This window comes from Phyllobates terribilis, unplaced genomic scaffold, assembly GCF_046119375.1.
Source record: "Phyllobates terribilis strain yellow unplaced genomic scaffold, ASM4611937v1 Scaffold_15__1_contigs__length_34870131, whole genome shotgun sequence".
NCBI lineage: Eukaryota > Metazoa > Chordata > Amphibia > Anura > Dendrobatidae > Phyllobates > Phyllobates terribilis.
Genome location: NW_027362775.1, coordinates 17,362,700 through 17,380,469, shown reverse-complemented (window position 1 = coordinate 17,380,469; position 17,770 = coordinate 17,362,700).

The window sequence follows — 17,770 nt, the reverse complement described above, 5'->3', positions numbered from 1 at the left end:
GTTCCGAAGCATTTTTAAACGTCAGCGGAATTCCGAGAACAATGGAAGAGTTCCGAAGCATTTTTAAACTTCAGCAGAATTCCTGGATCAATGGAAGAGTTCCGAAACATTTTTAAAAGTCAGCAGAACTCCGAGAACAATAGAAGGGTACCAAAGCATGTTTAAACTTCAGCGGAATTCTGAGAACAATGTAAGAGTTCCGAAGCATTTTTAAACTTCACCGGAATTTGGAGAACAATCGAAAGGTTCCGAAGCATTTTTAAAAGTCAGCGGAATTCCGAGAACAATGGAAGAGTTGTGAAGCATTTTTAAACGTCAGCGGAATACCAGAACAATGGAAGAGTTCTGAAGCATTTTTAAACGTCAGCGGATTTTGAAAACAATGGAAGATTTCCGAAGCATTTTTAAACGTCAGCGGAATTCTGCGAACACTGGAAGAGTTCCGAAGCATTTTTAAACTTCAGCGGAATTTGGAGAACAATCGAAGAGTTCCGAAGCAATTTTAAAAGTCAGCGGAATTCCGAGAACAATGGAAGAGTTGTGAAGCATTTTTAAACGTCAGTGGAATTCCAAGAACAAAGGAAGAGTTCCGAAGCATTTTTAAACGTCAGCGGATTTTGAAAACAATGGAAGATTTCCGAAGCATTTTTAAACGTCAGCGGAATTGGGAGAACAATCGAAGAGTTCCGAAGCATTTTTAAACTTCAACGGAATTTGGAGAACAATCGAAGAGTTCCGAAACAATTTTAAAAGTCAGCGGAATTCCGAGAACAATGGAAGAGTTCCGAAGCATTTTTAAACGTCAGCGGAATTCCAAGAACAATGGAAGAGTTCTGAAGCCTTTTTAAATGTCAGCGGAATTCCGAGAACAATGGAAGAGTTCCGAAGCATTTTTAAACTTCAGCAGAATTCCGAGAATAATGGAAGAGTTCCGAAGCATTCTTAAACTTCAGCGGAATTCCGAAAACAATGGAAGAGTTCCGAAGCATTTTTAAATGTCAGCGGAATTCCGAGAACAATAGAAGAGTTGTGAAGCATTTTTAAGCGTCAGCGGAATTCCGAGAACAATGGAAGTTCCGAAGCATTTTTAAACTTCAGCAGAATTCCGAGAACAATGGAAGAGTTCCGAAGCATTTTTAAACTTCAGCAGAATTCCGAGAACAATGGAAGAGTTCCGAAGCATTCTTAAACTTCAGCGGATTTCCGAAAACAATGGAAGAGTTCCGAATCATTTTTAAATGTCAGCGGAATTCCGAGAACAATAGAAGAGTTGTGAAGCATTTTTAAGCGTCAGCGGAATTCCGAGAACAATGGAAGAGTTCCGAAGCATTTTTAAAAGTCAGCGGAATTCCGAGAACAATGGAAGAGTTCCGAAGCATTTTTAAACTTCAGCAGAATTCCTGGATCAATGGAAGAGTTCCGAAACATTTTTAAAAGTCAGCAGAACTCCGAGAACAATAGAAGGGTACCAAAGCATGTTTAAACTTCAGCGGAATTCTGAGAACAATGTAAGAGTTCCGAAGCATTTTTAAACTTCACCGGAATTCCGAGAACAATGGAAGAGTTCCGAAGCATTTTTAAACGTCAGCGGAATTCCGAGAACAATGGAAGAGTTCTGAAGCATTTTTAAACGTCAGCGGAATTTTGAAAACAATGGAAGATTTCCGAAGCATTTTTAAACGTCAGCGGAATTCTGCGAACACTGGAAGAGTTCCGAAGCATTTTTAAACTTCAGCGGAATTTGGAGAACAATCGAAGAGTTCCGAAGCATTTTTAAAAGTCAGCGGAATTCCGAGAACACTGGAAGAATTCCGAAGCATTTTTAAACTTCAGCGGAATTTGGAGAACAATCGAAGAGTTCCGAAGCATTTTTAAAAGTCAGCGGAATTCCAAGAACAATGGAAGAGTTGTGAAGCATTTTTAAACGTCAGCGGAATACCAGAACAATGGAAGAGTTCCGAAGCATTTTTAAATGTCAGCGGAATTCCGAGAACAATGGAAGAGTTCTGAAGCATTTTTAAACGTCAGCGGATTTTGAAAACAATGGAAGATTTCCGAAGCATTTTTAAACGTCAGCGGAATTCTGCGAACACTGGAAGAGTTCCGAAGCCTTTTTAAACTTCAGCAGAATTCTGAGAACAATGGAAGAGTTCTGAAGCATTCTTAAACTTCAGTGGAATTCCGAGAACAATGGAACAGTTTTGAAGCAATTTTAAGCGTCAGCGGAATTCCGACAACAATGGAAGAGTTCCGAAGCATTTTTAAAAGTCAGCGGAATTCTGAGAACAATAGAAGAGTTGTGAAGCATTTTTAAGCGTCAGCGGAATTTCGAGAACAATGAAAGAGTTGTGAAGCATTTTTAAACGTCAGCGGAATACCAGAACAATGGAAGAGTTCCGAAGCATTTTTAAACATCAGCAGAATTCCTGGATCAATGGAAGAGTTCCGAATCACTTTTAAAAGTCAGCAGAATTCCGAGAACAATAGAAGGGTACCAAAGCATGTTTAAACTTCAGCGGAATTCTGAGAACAATGTAAGAGTTCCGTAGCATTTTTAAACTTCACCAGAATTCCGAGAACAATGGAAGAGTTCCGAAGCATTTTTAAAAGTCAGCGGAATTCAGAGAACAATGGAAGAGTTGTGAAGCATTTTTAAACGTCAGCGGAATTCCGAGAACAATGGAAGAGTTCCGAAGCATTTTTAAACTTCAGCAGAATTCCTGGATCAATGGAAGAGTTCCGAAACATTTTTAAAAGTCAGCAGAACTCCGAGAACAATAGAAGGGTACCAAAGCATGTTTAAACTTCAGCGGAATTCTGAGAACAATGTAAGAGTTCCGAAGCATTTTTAAACTTCACCGGAATTTGGAGAACAATCGAAGAGTTCCGAAGCATTTTTAAAAGTCAGCGGAATTCCGAGAACACTGGAAGAATTCCGAAGCATTTTTAAACTTCAGCGGAATTTGGAGAACAATCGAAGAGTTCCGAAGCATTTTTAAAAGTCAGCGGAATTCCGAGAACAATGGAAGAGTTGTGAAGCATTTTTAAACGTCAGCGGAATACCAGAACAATGGAAGAGTTCCGAAGCATTTTTAAAAGTCAGCGGAATTCCGAGAACAATGGAAGAGTTCTGAAGCATTTTTAAACGTCAGCGGATTTTGAAAACAATGGAAGATTTCCGAAGCATTTTTAAACGTCAGCGGAATTCTGCGAACACTGGAAGAGTTCCGAAGCATTTTTAAACTTCAGCAGAATTCTGAGAACAATGGAAGAGTTCTGAAGCATTCTTAAACTTCAGTGGAATTCCGAGAACAATGGAACAGTTTTGAAGCAATTTTAAGCGTCAGCGGAATTCCGACAACAATGGAAGAGTTCCGAAGCATTTTTAAAAGTCAGCGGAATTCTGAGAACAATAGAAGAGTTGTGAAGCATTTTTAAGCGTCAGCGGAATTCCGAGAACAATGGAAGAATTCCGAAGCATTTTTAAACTTCAAAACTTCAGAAGAATTCCGAGAACAATGGAAGAGTTCCGAAGCATTCTTAAACTTCAGCGGAATTCCGAGAACAATGGAAGAGTTCCGAAGCATTTTTAAAGGTCAGCGGAATTCCGAGAACAATGGAAGAGTTCCGAAGCATTTTTAAACATCAGCAGAATTCCTGGATCAATGGAAGAGTTCCGAATCATTTTTAAAAGTCAGCAGTATTCCGAGAACAATAGAAGGGTACCAAAGCATGTTTAAACTTCAGCGGAATTCTGAGAACAATGTAAGAGTTCCGAAGCATTTTTAAACTTCACCAGAATTCCGATAACAATGGAAGAGTTCCGAAGCATTTTTAAACGTCAGCGGAATTCCGAGAACAATGGAAGAGTTCCGAAGCATTTTTAAACTTCACCGGAATTTCGAGAACAATGGAAGAGTTCCGAAGCATTTTTAAACGTCAGCGGAATTCCGAGAACAATGGAAGAGTTCTGAAGCATTTTTAAACATCAGCGGAATTTTGAAAACAATGGAAGATTTCCGAAGCATTTTTAAACGTCAGCGGAATTCTGCGAACACTGGAAGAGTTCCGAAGCATTTTTAAACTTCAGCTGAATTTGGAGAACAATCGAAGAGTTCCGAAGCATTTTTAAATGTCAGCGGAATTCCGAGAACAATGGAAGAGTTCCGAAGCATTTTTAAACATCAGCAGAATTCCTGGATCAATGGAAGAGTTCCGAATCATTTTTAAAAGTCAGCAGAATTCCGAGAACAATAGAAGGGTACCAAAGCATGTTTAAACTTCAGCGGAATTCTGAGAACAATGTAAGAGTTCCGAAACATTTTTAAACTTCACCAGAATACCGAAAACAATGGAAGAGTTCCGAAGCATTTTTAAACGTCAGCGGAATTCCGAGAACAATGGAAGAGTTCCGAAGCATTTTTAAACTTCAGCGGAATTTGGAGAACAATCGAAGAGTTCCGAAGCATTTTTAAAAGTCAGCGGAATTCCGAGAACAATGGAAGAGTTGTGAAGCATTTTTAAACGTCAGCGGAATTCCGAGAACAATGGAAGAGTTCCGAAGCATTTTTAAACTTCAGCAGAATTCCTGGATCAATGGAAGAGTTCCGAAACATTTTTAAAAGTCAGCAGAACTCCGAGAACAATAGAAGGGTACCAAAGCATGTTTAAACTTCAGCGGAATTCTGAGAACAATGTAAGAGTTCCGAAGCATTTTTAAACTTCACCGGAATTTGGAGAACAATCGAAAGGTTCCGAAGCATTTTTAAAAGTCAGCGGAATTCCGAGAACAATGGAAGAGTTGTGAAGCATTTTTAAACGTCAGCGGAATACCAGAACAATGGAAGAGTTCTGAAGCATTTTTAAACGTCAGCGGATTTTGAAAACAATGGAAGATTTCCGAAGCATTTTTAAACGTCAGCGGAATTCTGCGAACACTGGAAGAGTTCCGAAGCATTTTTAAACTTCAGCGGAATTTGGAGAACAATCGAAGAGTTCCGAAGCAATTTTAAAAGTCAGCGGAATTCCGAGAACAATGGAAGAGTTGTGAAGCATTTTTAAACGTCAGTGGAATTCCAAGAACAAAGGAAGAGTTCCGAAGCATTTTTAAACGTCAGCGGATTTTGAAAACAATGGAAGATTTCCGAAGCATTTTTAAACGTCAGCGGAATTGGGAGAACAATCGAAGAGTTCCGAAGCATTTTTAAACTTCAACGGAATTTGGAGAACAATCGAAGAGTTCCGAAGCAATTTTAAAAGTCAGCGGAATTCCGAGAACAATGGAAGAGTTCCGAAGCCTTTTTAAATGTCAGCGGAATTCCGAGAACAATGGAAGAGTTCCGAAGCATTTTTAAACTTCAGCAGAATTCCGAGAATAATGGAAGAGTTCCGAAGCATTCTTAAACTTCAGCGGAATTCCGAAAACAATGGAAGAGTTCCGAAGCATTTTTAAATGTCAGCGGAATTCCGAGAACAATAGAAGAGTTGTGAAGCATTTTTAAGCGTCAGCGGAATTCCGAGAACAATGGAAGTTCCGAAGCATTTTTAAACTTCAGCAGAATTCCGAGAACAATGGAAGAGTTCCGAAGCATTTTTAAACTTCAGCAGAATTCCGAGAACAATGGAAGAGTTCCGAAGCATTCTTAAACTTCAGCGGATTTCCGAAAACAATGGAAGAGTTCCGAATCATTTTTAAATGTCAGCGGAATTCCGAGAACAATAGAAGAGTTGTGAAGCATTTTTAAGCGTCAGCGGAATTCCGAGAACAATGGAAGAGTTCCGAAGCATTTTTAAAAGTCAGCGGAATTCCGAGAACAATGGAAGAGTTCCGAAGCATTTTTAAACTTCAGCAGAATTCCTGGATCAATGGAAGAGTTCCGAAACATTTTTAAAAGTCAGCAGAACTCCGAGAACAATAGAAGGGTACCAAAGCATGTTTAAACTTCAGCGGAATTCTGAGAACAATGTAAGAGTTCCGAAGCATTTTTAAACTTCACCGGAATTCCGAGAACAATGGAAGAGTTCCGAAGCATTTTTAAACGTCAGCGGAATTCCGAGAACAATGGAAGAGTTCTGAAGCATTTTTAAACGTCAGCGGAATTTTGAAAACAATGGAAGATTTCCGAAGCATTTTTAAACGTCAGCGGAATTCTGCGAACACTGGAAGAGTTCCGAAGCATTTTTAAACTTCAGCGGAATTTGGAGAACAATCGAAGAGTTCCGAAGCATTTTTAAAAGTCAGCGGAATTCCGAGAACACTGGAAGAATTCCGAAGCATTTTTAAACTTCAGCGGAATTTGGAGAACAATCGAAGAGTTCCGAAGCATTTTTAAAAGTCAGCGGAATTCCGAGAACAATGGAAGAGTTGTGAAGCATTTTTAAACGTCAGCGGAATACCAGAACAATGGAAGAGTTCCGAAGCATTTTTAAATGTCAGCGGAATTCCGAGAACAATGGAAGAGTTCTGAAGCATTTTTAAACGTCAGCGGATTTTGAAAACAATGGAAGATTTCCGAAGCATTTTTAAACGTCAGCGGAATTCTGCGAACACTGGAAGAGTTCCGAAGCCTTTTTAAACTTCAGCAGAATTCTGAGAACAATGGAAGAGTTCTGAAGCATTCTTAAACTTCAGTGGAATTCCGAGAACAATGGAACAGTTTTGAAGCAATTTTAAGCGTCAGCGGAATTCCGACAACAATGGAAGAGTTCCGAAGCATTTTTAAAAGTCAGCGGAATTCTGAGAACAATAGAAGAGTTGTGAAGCATTTTTAAGCGTCAGCGGAATTTCGAGAACAATGGAAGAATTCCGAAGCATTTTTAAACTTCAAAACTTCAGAAGAATTCCGAGAACAATGGAAGAGTTCCGAAGCATTCTTAAACTTCAGCGGAATTCCGAGAACAATGGAAGAGTTCCGAAGCATTTTTAAAGGTCAGCGGAATTCCGAGAACAATGGAAGAGTTCCGAAGCATTTTTAAACATCAGAAGAATTCCTGGATCAATGGAAGAGTTCCGAATCATTTTTAAAAGTCAGCAGAATTCCGAGAACAATAGAAGGGTACCAAAGCATGTTTAAACTTCAGCGGAATTCTGAGAACAATGTAAGAGTTCCGAAGCATTTTTAAACTTCACCAGAATTCCGAGAACAATGGAAGAGTTCCGAAGCATTTTTAAACGTCAGCGGAATTCCAAGAACAATGGAAGAGTTCTGAAGCCTTTTTAAATGTCAGCGGAATTCCGAGAACAATGGAAGAGTTCCGAAGCATTTTTAAACTTCAGCAGAATTCCGAGAATAATGGAAGAGTTCCGAAGCATTCTTAAACTTCAGCGGAATTCCGAAAACAATGGAAGAGTTCCGAAGCATTTTTAAATGTCAGCGGAATTCCGAGAACAATAGAAGAGTTGTGAAGCATTTTTAAGCGTCAGCGGAATTCCGAGAACAATGGAAGAGTTCCGAAGCATTTTTACACTTCAGCAGAATTCCGAGAACAATGGAAGAGTTCCGAAGCATTTTTAAACTTCAGCAGAATTCCGAGAACAATGGAAGAGTTCCGAAGCATTCTTAAACTTCAGCGGAATTCCGAAAACAATGGAAGAGTTCCGAATCATTTTTAAATGTCAGCGGAATTCCGAGAACAATAGAAGAGTTGTGAAGCATTTTTAAGCGTCAGCGGAATTCCGACAACAATGGAAGAGTTCCGAAGCATTTTTAAAAGTCAGCGGAATTCTGAGAACAATAGAAGAGTTGTGAAGCATTTTTAAGCGTCAGCGGAATTCCGAGAACAATGGAAGAATTCCGAAGCATTTTTAAACTTCAAAACTTCAGCAGAATTCCGAGAACAATGGAAGACTTCCGAAGCATTCTTAAACTTCAGCGGAATTCCGAGAACAATGGAAGAGTTCCGAAGCATTTTTAAAAGTCAGCGGAATTCCGAGAACAATGGAAGAGTTCCGAAGCATTTTTAAACTTCAGCAGAATTCCTGGATCAATGGAAGATTTCCGAAACATTTTTAAAAGTCAGCAGAACTCCGAGAACAATAGAAGGGTACCAAAGCATGTTTAAACTTCAGCGGAATTCTGAGAACAATGTAAGAGTTCCGAAGCATTTTTAAACTTCACCGGAATTCCGAGAACAATGGAAGAGTTCCGAAGCATTTTTAAACGTCAGCGGAATTCCGAGAACAATGGAAGAGTTCTGAAGCATTTTTAAACGTCAGCGGAATTTTGAAAACAATGGAAGATTTCCGAAGCATTTTTAAACGTCAGCGGAATTCTGCGAACACTGGAAGAGTTCCGAAGCATTTTTAAACTTCAGCGGAATTTGGAGAACAATCGAAGAGTTCCGAAGCATTTTTAAAAGTCAGCGGAATTCCGAGAACACTGGAAGAATTCCGAAGCATTTTTAAACTTCAGCGGAATTTGGAGAACAATCGAAGAGTTCCGAAGCATTTTTAAAAGACAGCGGAATTACGAGAACAATGGAAGAGTTGTGAAGCATTTTTAAACGTCAGCAGAATACCAGAACAATGGAAGAGTTAAGAAGCATTTTTAAATGTCAGCGGAATTCCGAGAACAATGGAAGAGTTCTGAAGCATTTTTAAACGTCAGCGGATTTTGAAAACAATGGAAGATTTCCGAAGCATTTTTAAACGTCAGCGGAATTCTGCGAACATGGAAGAGTTCCGAAGCATTTTTAAACTTCAGCAGAATTCTGAGAACAATGGAAGAGTTCTGAAGCATTCTTAAACTTCAGTGGAATTCCGAGAACAATGGAACAGTTTTGAAGCAATTTTAAGCGTCAGCGGAATTCCGACAACAATGGAAGAGTTCCGAAGCATTTTTAAAAGTCAGCGGAATTCTGAGAACAATAGAAGAGTTGTGAAGCATTTTTAAGCGTCAGCGGAATTCCGAGAACAATGGAAGAATTCCGAAGCATTTTTAAACTTCAAAACTTCAGAAGAATTCCGAGAACAATGGAAGAGTTCCGAAGCATTCTTAAACTTCAGCGGAATTCCGAGAACAATGGAAGAGTTCCGAAGCATTTTTAAAGGTCAGCGGAATTCCGAGAACAATGGAAGAGTTCCGAAGCATTTTTAAACATCAGCAGAATTCCTGGATCAATGGAAGAGTTCCGAATCATTTTTAAAAGTCAGCAGAATTCCGAGAACAATAGAAGGGTACCAAAGCATGTTTAAACTTCAGCGGAATTCTGAGAACAATGTAAGAGTTCCGAAGCATTTTTAAACTTCACCAGAATTCCGAAAACAATGGAAGAGTTCCGAAGCATTTTTAAACGTCAGCGGAATTCCGAGAACAATGGAAGAGTTCCGAAGCATTTTTAAACTTTACCGGAATTCCGAGAACAATGGAAGAGTTCCGAAGCATTTTTAAACGTCAGCGGAATTCCGAGAACAATGGAAGAGTTCTGAAGCATTTTTAAACATCAGCGGAATTTTGAAAACAATGGAAGATTTCCGAAGCATTTTTAAACGTCAGCGGAATTCTGCGAACACTGGAAGAGTTCCGAAGCATTTTTAAACTTCAGCGGAATTTGGAGAACAATCGAAGAGTTCCGAAGCATTTTTAAAAGTCAGCGGAATTCCGAGAACACTGGAAGAGTTCCGAAGCATTTTTAAACTTCAGCGGAATTTGGAGAACAATCGAAGAGTTCCGAAGCATTTTTAAAAGTCAGCGGAATTCCGAGAACAATGGAAGAGTTGTGAAGCATTTTTAAACGTCAGCGGAATTCCGAGAACAATGGAAGAGTTCCGAAGCATTTTTAAACATCAGCAGAATTCCTGGATCAATGGAAGAGTTCCGAATCACTTTTAAAAGTCAGCAGAATTCCGAGAACAATAGAAGGGTACCAAAGCATGTTTAAACTTCAGCGGAATTCTGAGAACAATGTAAGAGTTCCGTAGCATTTTTAAACTTCACCAGAATTCCGAGAACAATGGAAGAGTTCCGAAGCATTTTTAAAAGTCAGCGGAATTCAGAGAACAATGGAAGAGTTGTGAAGCATTTTTAAACGTCAGCGGAATTCCGAGAACAATGGAAGAGTTCCGAAGCATTTTTAAACTTCAGCAGAATTCCTGGATCAATGGAAGAGTTCCGAAACATTTTTAAAAGTCAGCAGAACTCCGAGAACAATAGAAGGGTACCAAAGCATGTTTAAACTTCAGCGGAATTCTGAGAACAATGTAAGAGTTCCGAAGCATTTTTAAACTTCACCGGAATTTGGAGAACAATCGAAGAGTTCCGAAGCATTTTTAAAAGTCAGCGGAATTCCGAGAACACTGGAAGAATTCCGAAGCAATTTTAAACTTCAGCGGAATTTGGAGAACAATCGAAGAGTTCCGAAGCATTTTTAAAAGTCAGCGGAATTCCGAGAACAATGGAAGAGTTGTGAAGCATTTTTAAACGTCAGCGGAATACCAGAACAATGGAAGAGTTCCGAAGCATTTTTAAAAGTCAGCGGAATTCCGAGAACAATGGAAGAGTTCTGAAGCATTTTTAAACGTCAGCGGATTTTGAAAACAATGGAAGATTTCCGAAGCATTTTTAAACGTCAGCGGAATTCTGCGAACACTGGAAGAGTTCCGAAGCATTTTTAAACTTCAGCAGAATTCTGAGAACAATGGAAGAGTTCTGAAGCATTCTTAAACTTCAGTGGAATTCCGAGAACAATGGAACAGTTTTGAAGCAATTTTAAGCGTCAGCGGAATTCCGACAACAATGGAAGAGTTCCGAAGCATTTTTAAAAGTCAGCGGAATTCTGAGAACAATAGAAGAGTTGTGAAGCATTTTTAAGCGTCAGCGGAATTCCGAGAACAATGGAAGAATTCCGAAGCATTTTTAAACTTCAAAACTTCAGAAGAATTCCGAGAACAATGGAAGAGTTCCGAAGCATTCTTAAACTTCAGCGGAATTCCGAGAACAATGGAAGAGTTCCGAAGCATTTTTAAAGGTCAGCGGAATTCCGAGAACAATGGAAGAGTTCCGAAGCATTTTTAAACATCAGCAGAATTCCTGGATCAATGGAAGAGTTCCGAATCATTTTTAAAAGTCAGCAGTATTCCGAGAACAATAGAAGGGTACCAAAGCATGTTTAAACTTCAGCGGAATTCTGAGAACAATGTAAGAGTTCCGAAGCATTTTTAAACTTCACCAGAATTCCGATAACAATGGAAGAGTTCCGAAGCATTTTTAAACGTCAGCGGAATTCCGAGAACAATGGAAGAGTTCCGAAGCATTTTTAAACTTCACCGGAATTTCGAGAACAATGGAAGAGTTCCGAAGCATTTTTAAACGTCAGCGGAATTCCGAGAACAATGGAAGAGTTCTGAAGCATTTTTAAACATCAGCGGAATTTTGAAAACAATGGAAGATTTCCGAAGCATTTTTAAACGTCAGCGGAATTCTGCGAACACTGGAAGAGTTCCGAAGCATTTTTAAACTTCATCTGAATTTGGAGAACAATCGAAGAGTTCCGAAGCATTTTTAAATGTCAGCGGAATTCCGAGAACAATGGAAGAGTTCCGAAGCATTTTTAAACTTCAGCGGAATTTGGAGAACAATCGAAGAGTTCCGAAGCATTTTTAAATGTCAGCGGAATTCCGAGAACACTGGAAGAGTTCCGAAGCATTTTTAAACTTCAGCGGAATTTGGAGAACAATCGAAGAGTTCCGAAGCATTTTTAAAAGTCAGCGGAATTCCGAGAACAATGGAAGAGTTGTGAAGCATTTTTAAACGTCAGCGGAATTCCGAGAACAATGGAAGAGTTCCGAAGCATTTTTAAACTTCAGCAGAATTCCTGGATCAATGGAAGAGTTCCGAAACATTTTTAAAAGTCAGCAGAACTCCGAGAACAATAGAAGGGTACCAAAGCATGTTTAAACTTCAGCGGAATTCTGAGAACAATGTAAGAGTTCCGAAGCATTTTTAAACTTCACCGGAATTTGGAGAACAATCGAAAGGTTCCGAAGCATTTTTAAAAGTCAGCGGAATTCCGAGAACAATGGAAGAGTTGTGAAGCATTTTTAAACGTCAGCGGAATACCAGAACAATGGAAGAGTTCTGAAGCATTTTTAAACGTCAGCGGATTTTGAAAACAATGGAAGATTTCCGAAGCATTTTTAAACGTCAGCGGAATTCTGCGAACACTGGAAGAGTTCCGAAGCATTTTTAAACTTCAGCGGAATTTGGAGAACAATCGAAGAGTTCCGAAGCAATTTTAAAAGTCAGCGGAATTCCGAGAACAATGGAAGAGTTGTGAAGCATTTTTAAACGTCAGTGGAATTCCAAGAACAAAGGAAGAGTTCCGAAGCATTTTTAAACGTCAGCGGATTTTGAAAACAATGGAAGATTTCCGAAGCATTTTTAAACGTCAGCGGAATTGGGAGAACAATCGAAGAGTTCCGAAGCATTTTTAAACTTCAACGGAATTTGGAGAACAATCGAAGAGTTCCGAAGCAATTTTAAAAGTCAGCGGAATTCCGAGAACAATGGAAGAGTTCCGAAGCATTTTTAAACGTCAGCGGAATTCCAAGAACAATGGAAGAGTTCTGAAGCCTTTTTAAATGTCAGAGGAATTCCGAGAACAATGGAAGAGTTCCGAAGCATTTTTAAACTTCAGCAGAATTCCGAGAATAATGGAAGAGTTCCGAAGCATTCTTAAACTTCAGCGGAATTCCGAAAACAATGGAAGAGTTCCGAAGCATTTTTAAATGTCAGCGGAATTCCGAGAACAATAGAAGAGTTGTGAAGCATTTTTAAGCGTCAGCGGAATTCCGAGAACAATGGAAGTTCCGAAGCATTTTTAAACTTCAGCAGAATTCCGAGAACAATGGAAGAGTTCCGAAGCATTTTTAAACTTCAGCAGAATTCCGAGAACAATGGAAGAGTTCCGAAGCATTCTTAAACTTCAGCGGATTTCCGAAAACAATGGAAGAGTTCCGAATCATTTTTAAATGTCAGCGGAATTCCGAGAACAATAGAAGAGTTGTGAAGCATTTTTAAGCGTCAGCGGAATTCCGAGAACAATGGAAGAGTTCCGAAGCATTTTTAAAAGTCAGCGGAATTCCGAGAACAATGGAAGAGTTCCGAAGCATTTTTAAACTTCATCAGAATTCCTGGATCAATGGAAGAGTTCCGAAACATTTTTAAAAGTCAGCAGAACTCCGAGAACAATAGAAGGGTACCAAAGCATGTTTAAACTTCAGCGGAATTCTGAGAACAATGTAAGAGTTCCGAAGCATTTTTAAACTTCACCGGAATTCCGAGAAGAATGGAAGAGTTCCGAAGCATTTTTAAACGTCAGCGGAATTCCGAGAACAATGGAAGAGTTCTGAAGCATTTTTAAACGTCAGCGGAATTTTGAAAACAATGGAAGATTTCCGAAGCATTTTTAAACGTCAGCGGAATTCTGCGAACACTGGAAGAGTTCCGAAGCATTTTTAAACTTCAGCGGAATTTGGAGAACAATCGAAGAGTTCCGAAGCATTTTTAAAAGTCAGCGGAATTCCGAGAACACTGGAAGAATTCCGAAGCATTTTTAAACTTCAGCGGAATTTGGAGAACAATCGAAGAGTTCCGAAGCATTTTTAAAAGTCAGCGGAATTCCGAGAACAATGGAAGAGTTGTGAAGCATTTTTAAACGTCAGCGGAATACCAGAACAATGGAAGAGTTCCGAAGCATTTTTAAATGTCAGCGGAATTCCGAGAACAATGGAAGAGTTCTGAAGCATTTTTAAACGTCAGCGGATTTTGAAAACAATGGAAGATTTCCGAAGCATTTTTAAGCGTCAGCGGAATTCTGTGAGCACTGGAAGAGTTCCGAAGCCTTTTTAAACTTCAGCAGAATTCTGAGAACAATGGAAGAGTTCTGAAGCATTCTTAAACTTCAGTGGAATTCCGAGAACAATGGAACAGTTTTGAAGCAATTTTAAGCGTCAGCGGAATTCCGACAACAATGGAAGAGTTCCGAAGCATTTTTAAAAGTCAGCGGAATTCTGAGAACAATAGAAGAGTTGTGAAGCATTTTTAAGCGTCAGCGGAATTTCGAGAACAATGGAAGAATTCCGAAGCATTTTTAAACTTCAAAACTTCAGAAGAATTCCGAGAACAATGGAAGAGTTCCGAAGCATTCTTAAACTTCAGCGGAATTCCGAGAACAATGGAAGAGTTCCGAAGCATTTTTAAAGGTCAGCGGAATTCCGAGAACAATGGAAGAGTTCCGAAGCATTTTTAAACATCAGCAGAATTCCTGGATCAATGGAAGAGTTCCGAATCATTTTTAAAAGTCAGCAGAATTCCGAGAACAATAGAAGGGTACCAAAGCATGTTTAAACTTCAGCGGAATTCTGAGAACAATGTAAGAGTTCCGAAGCATTTTTAAACTTCACCAGAATTCCGAGAACAATGGAAGAGTTCCGAAGCATTTTTAAACGTCAGCGGAATTCCGAGAACAATGGAAGAGTTCCGAAGCATTTTTAAACTTCACCGGAATTTCGAGAACAATGGAAGAGTTCCGAAGCATTTTTAAACGTCAGCGGAATTCCGAGAACAATGGAAGAGTTCTGAAGCATTTTTAAACATCAGCGGAATTTTGAAAACAATGGAAGATTTCCGAAGCATTTTTAAACGTCAGCGGAATTCTGCGAACACTGGAAGAGTTCCGAAGCATTTTTAAACTTCAGCTGAATTTGGAGAACAATCGAAGAGTTCCGAAGCATTTTTAAATGTCAGCGGAATTCCGAGAACACTGGAAGAGTTCCGAAGCATTTTTAAACTTCAGCGGAATTTGGAGAACAATCGAAGAGTTCCGAAGCATTTTTAAAAGTCAGCGGAATTCCGAGAACAATGGAAGAGTTGTGAAGCATTTTTAAACGTCAGCGGAATTCCGAGAACAATGGAAGAGTTCCGAAGCATTTTTAAACTTCAGCAGAATTCCTGGATCAATGGAAGAGTTCCGAAACATTTTTAAAAGTCAGCAGAACTCCGAGAACAATAGAAGGGTACCAAAGCATGTTTAAACTTCAGCGGAATTCTGAGAACAATGTAAGAGTTCCGAAGCATTTTTAAACTTCACCGGAATTCCGAGAACAATGGAAGAGTTCCGAAGCATTTTTAAACGTCAGCGGAATTCCGAGAACAATGGAAGAGTTCTGAAGCATTTTTAAACGTCAGCGGAATTTTGAAAACAATGGAAGATTTCCGAAGCATTTTTAAACGTCAGCGGAATTCTGCGAACACTGGAAGAGTTCCGAAGCATTTTTAAACTTCAGCGGAATTTGGAGAACAATCGAAGAGTTCCGAAGCATTTTTAAAAGTCAGCGGAATTCCGAGAACACTGGAAGAATCCCGAAGCATTTTTAAACTTCAGCGGAATTTGGAGAACAATCGAAGAGTTCCGAAGCATTTTTAAAAGTCAGCGGAATTCCGAGAACAATGGAAGAGTTCTGAAGCATTTTTAAACGTCAGCGGAATACCAGAACAATGGAAGAGTTCCGAATCATTTTTAAATGTCAGCGGAATTCCGAGAACAATGGAAGAGTTCTGAAGCATTTTTAAACGTCAGCGGATTTTGAAAACAATGGAAGATTTCCGAAGCATTTTTAAACGTCAGCGGAATTCTGCGAACACTGGAAGAGTTCCGAAGCATTTTTAAACTTCAGCGGAATTTGGAGAACAATCGAAGAGTTCCGAAGCATTTTTAAAAGTCAGCGGAATTCCGAGAACAATGGAAGAGTTGTGAAGCATTTTTAAACGTCAGCGGAATTCCGAGAACAATGGAAGAGTTCCGAAGCATTTTTAAACTTCAGCAGAATTCCTGGATCAATGGAAGAGTTCCGAAACATTTTTAAAAGTCAGCAGAACTCCGAGAACAATAGAAGGGTACCAAAGCATGTTTAAACTTCAGCGGAATTCTGAGAACAATGTAAGAGTTCCGAAGCATTTTTAAACTTCACCGGAATTTGGAGAACAATCGAAAGGTTCCGAAGCATTTTTAAAAGTCAGCGGAATTCCGAGAACAATGGAAGAGTTGTGAAGCATTTTTAAACGTCAGCGGAATACCAGAACAATGGAAGAGTTCTGAAGCATTTTTAAACGTCAGCGGATTTTGAAAACAATGGAAGATTTCCGAAGCATTTTTAAACGTCAGCGGAATTCTGCGAACACTGGAAGAGTTCCGAAGCATTTTTAAACTTCAGCGGAATTTGGAGAACAATCGAAGAGTTCCGAAGCAATTTTAAAAGTCAGCGGAATTCCGAGAACAATGGAAGAGTTGTGAAGCATTTTTAAACGTCAGTGGAATTCCAAGAACAAAGGAAGAGTTCCGAAGCATTTTTAAACGTCAGCGGATTTTGAAAACAATGGAAGATTTCCGAAGCATTTTTAAACGTCAGCGGAATTGGGAGAACAATCGAAGAGTTCCGAAGCATTTTTAAACTTCAACGGAATTTGGAGAACAATCGAAGAGTTCCGAAGCAATTTTAAAAGTCAGCGGAATTCCGAGAACAATGGAAGAGTTGTGAAGCATTTTTAAACGTCAGTGGAATTCCAAGAACAATGGAAGAGTTCCGAAGCATTTTTAAATGTCAGCAGAATTCTGAGAACAATGGAAGAGTTCCGAAGCATTTTTAAACGTCAGCGGAATTCCAAGAACAATGGAAGAGTTCTGAAGCCTTTTTAAATGTCAGCGGAATTCCGAGAACAATGGAAGAGTTCCGAAGCATTTTTAAACTTCAGCAGAATTCCGAGAATAATGGAAGAGTTCCGAAGCATTCTTAAACTTCAGCGGAATTCCGAAAACAATGGAAGAGTTCCGAAGCATTTTTAAATGTCAGCGGAATTCCGAGAACAATAGAAGAGTTGTGAAGCATTTTTAAGCGTCAGCGGAATTCCGAGAACAATGGAAGTTCCGAAGCATTTTTAAACTTCAGCAGAATTCCGAGAACAATGGAAGAGTTCCGAAGCATTTTTAAACTTCAGCAGAATTCCGAGAACAATGGAAGAGTTCCGAAGCATTCTTAAACTTCAGCGGATTTCCGAAAACAATGGAAGAGTTCCGAATCATTTTTAAATGTCAGCGGAATTCCGAGAACAATAGAAGAGTTGTGAAGCATTTTTAAGCGTCAGCGGAATTCCGAGAACAATGGAAGAGTTCCGAAGCATTTTTAAAAGTCAGCGGAATTCCGAGAACAATGGAAGAGTTCCGAAGCATTTTTAAACTTCAGCAGAATTCCTGGATCAATGGAAGAGTTCCGAAACATTTTTAAAAGTCAGCAGAACTCCGAGAACAATAGAAGGGTACCAAAGCATGTTTAAACTTCAGCGGAATTCTGAGAACAATGTAAGAGTTCCGAAGCATTTTTAAACTTCACCGGAATTCCGAGAACAATGGAAGAGTTCCGAAGCATTTTTAAACGTCAGCGGAATTCCGAGAACAATGGAAGAGTTCTGAAGCATTTTTAAACGTCAGCGGAATTTTGAAAACAATGGAAGATTTCCGAAGCATTTTTAAACGTCAGCGGAATTCTGCGAACACTGGAAGAGTTCCGAAGCATTTTTAAACTTCAGCGGAATTTGGAGAACAATCGAAGAGTTCCGAAGCATTTTTAAAAGTCAGCGGAATTCCGAGAACACTGGAAGAATTCCGAAGCATTTTTAAACTTCAGCGGAATTTGGAGAACAATCGAAGAGTTCCGAAGCATTTTTAAAAGTCAGCGGAATTCCGAGAACAATGGAAGAGTTGTGAAGCATTTTTAAAC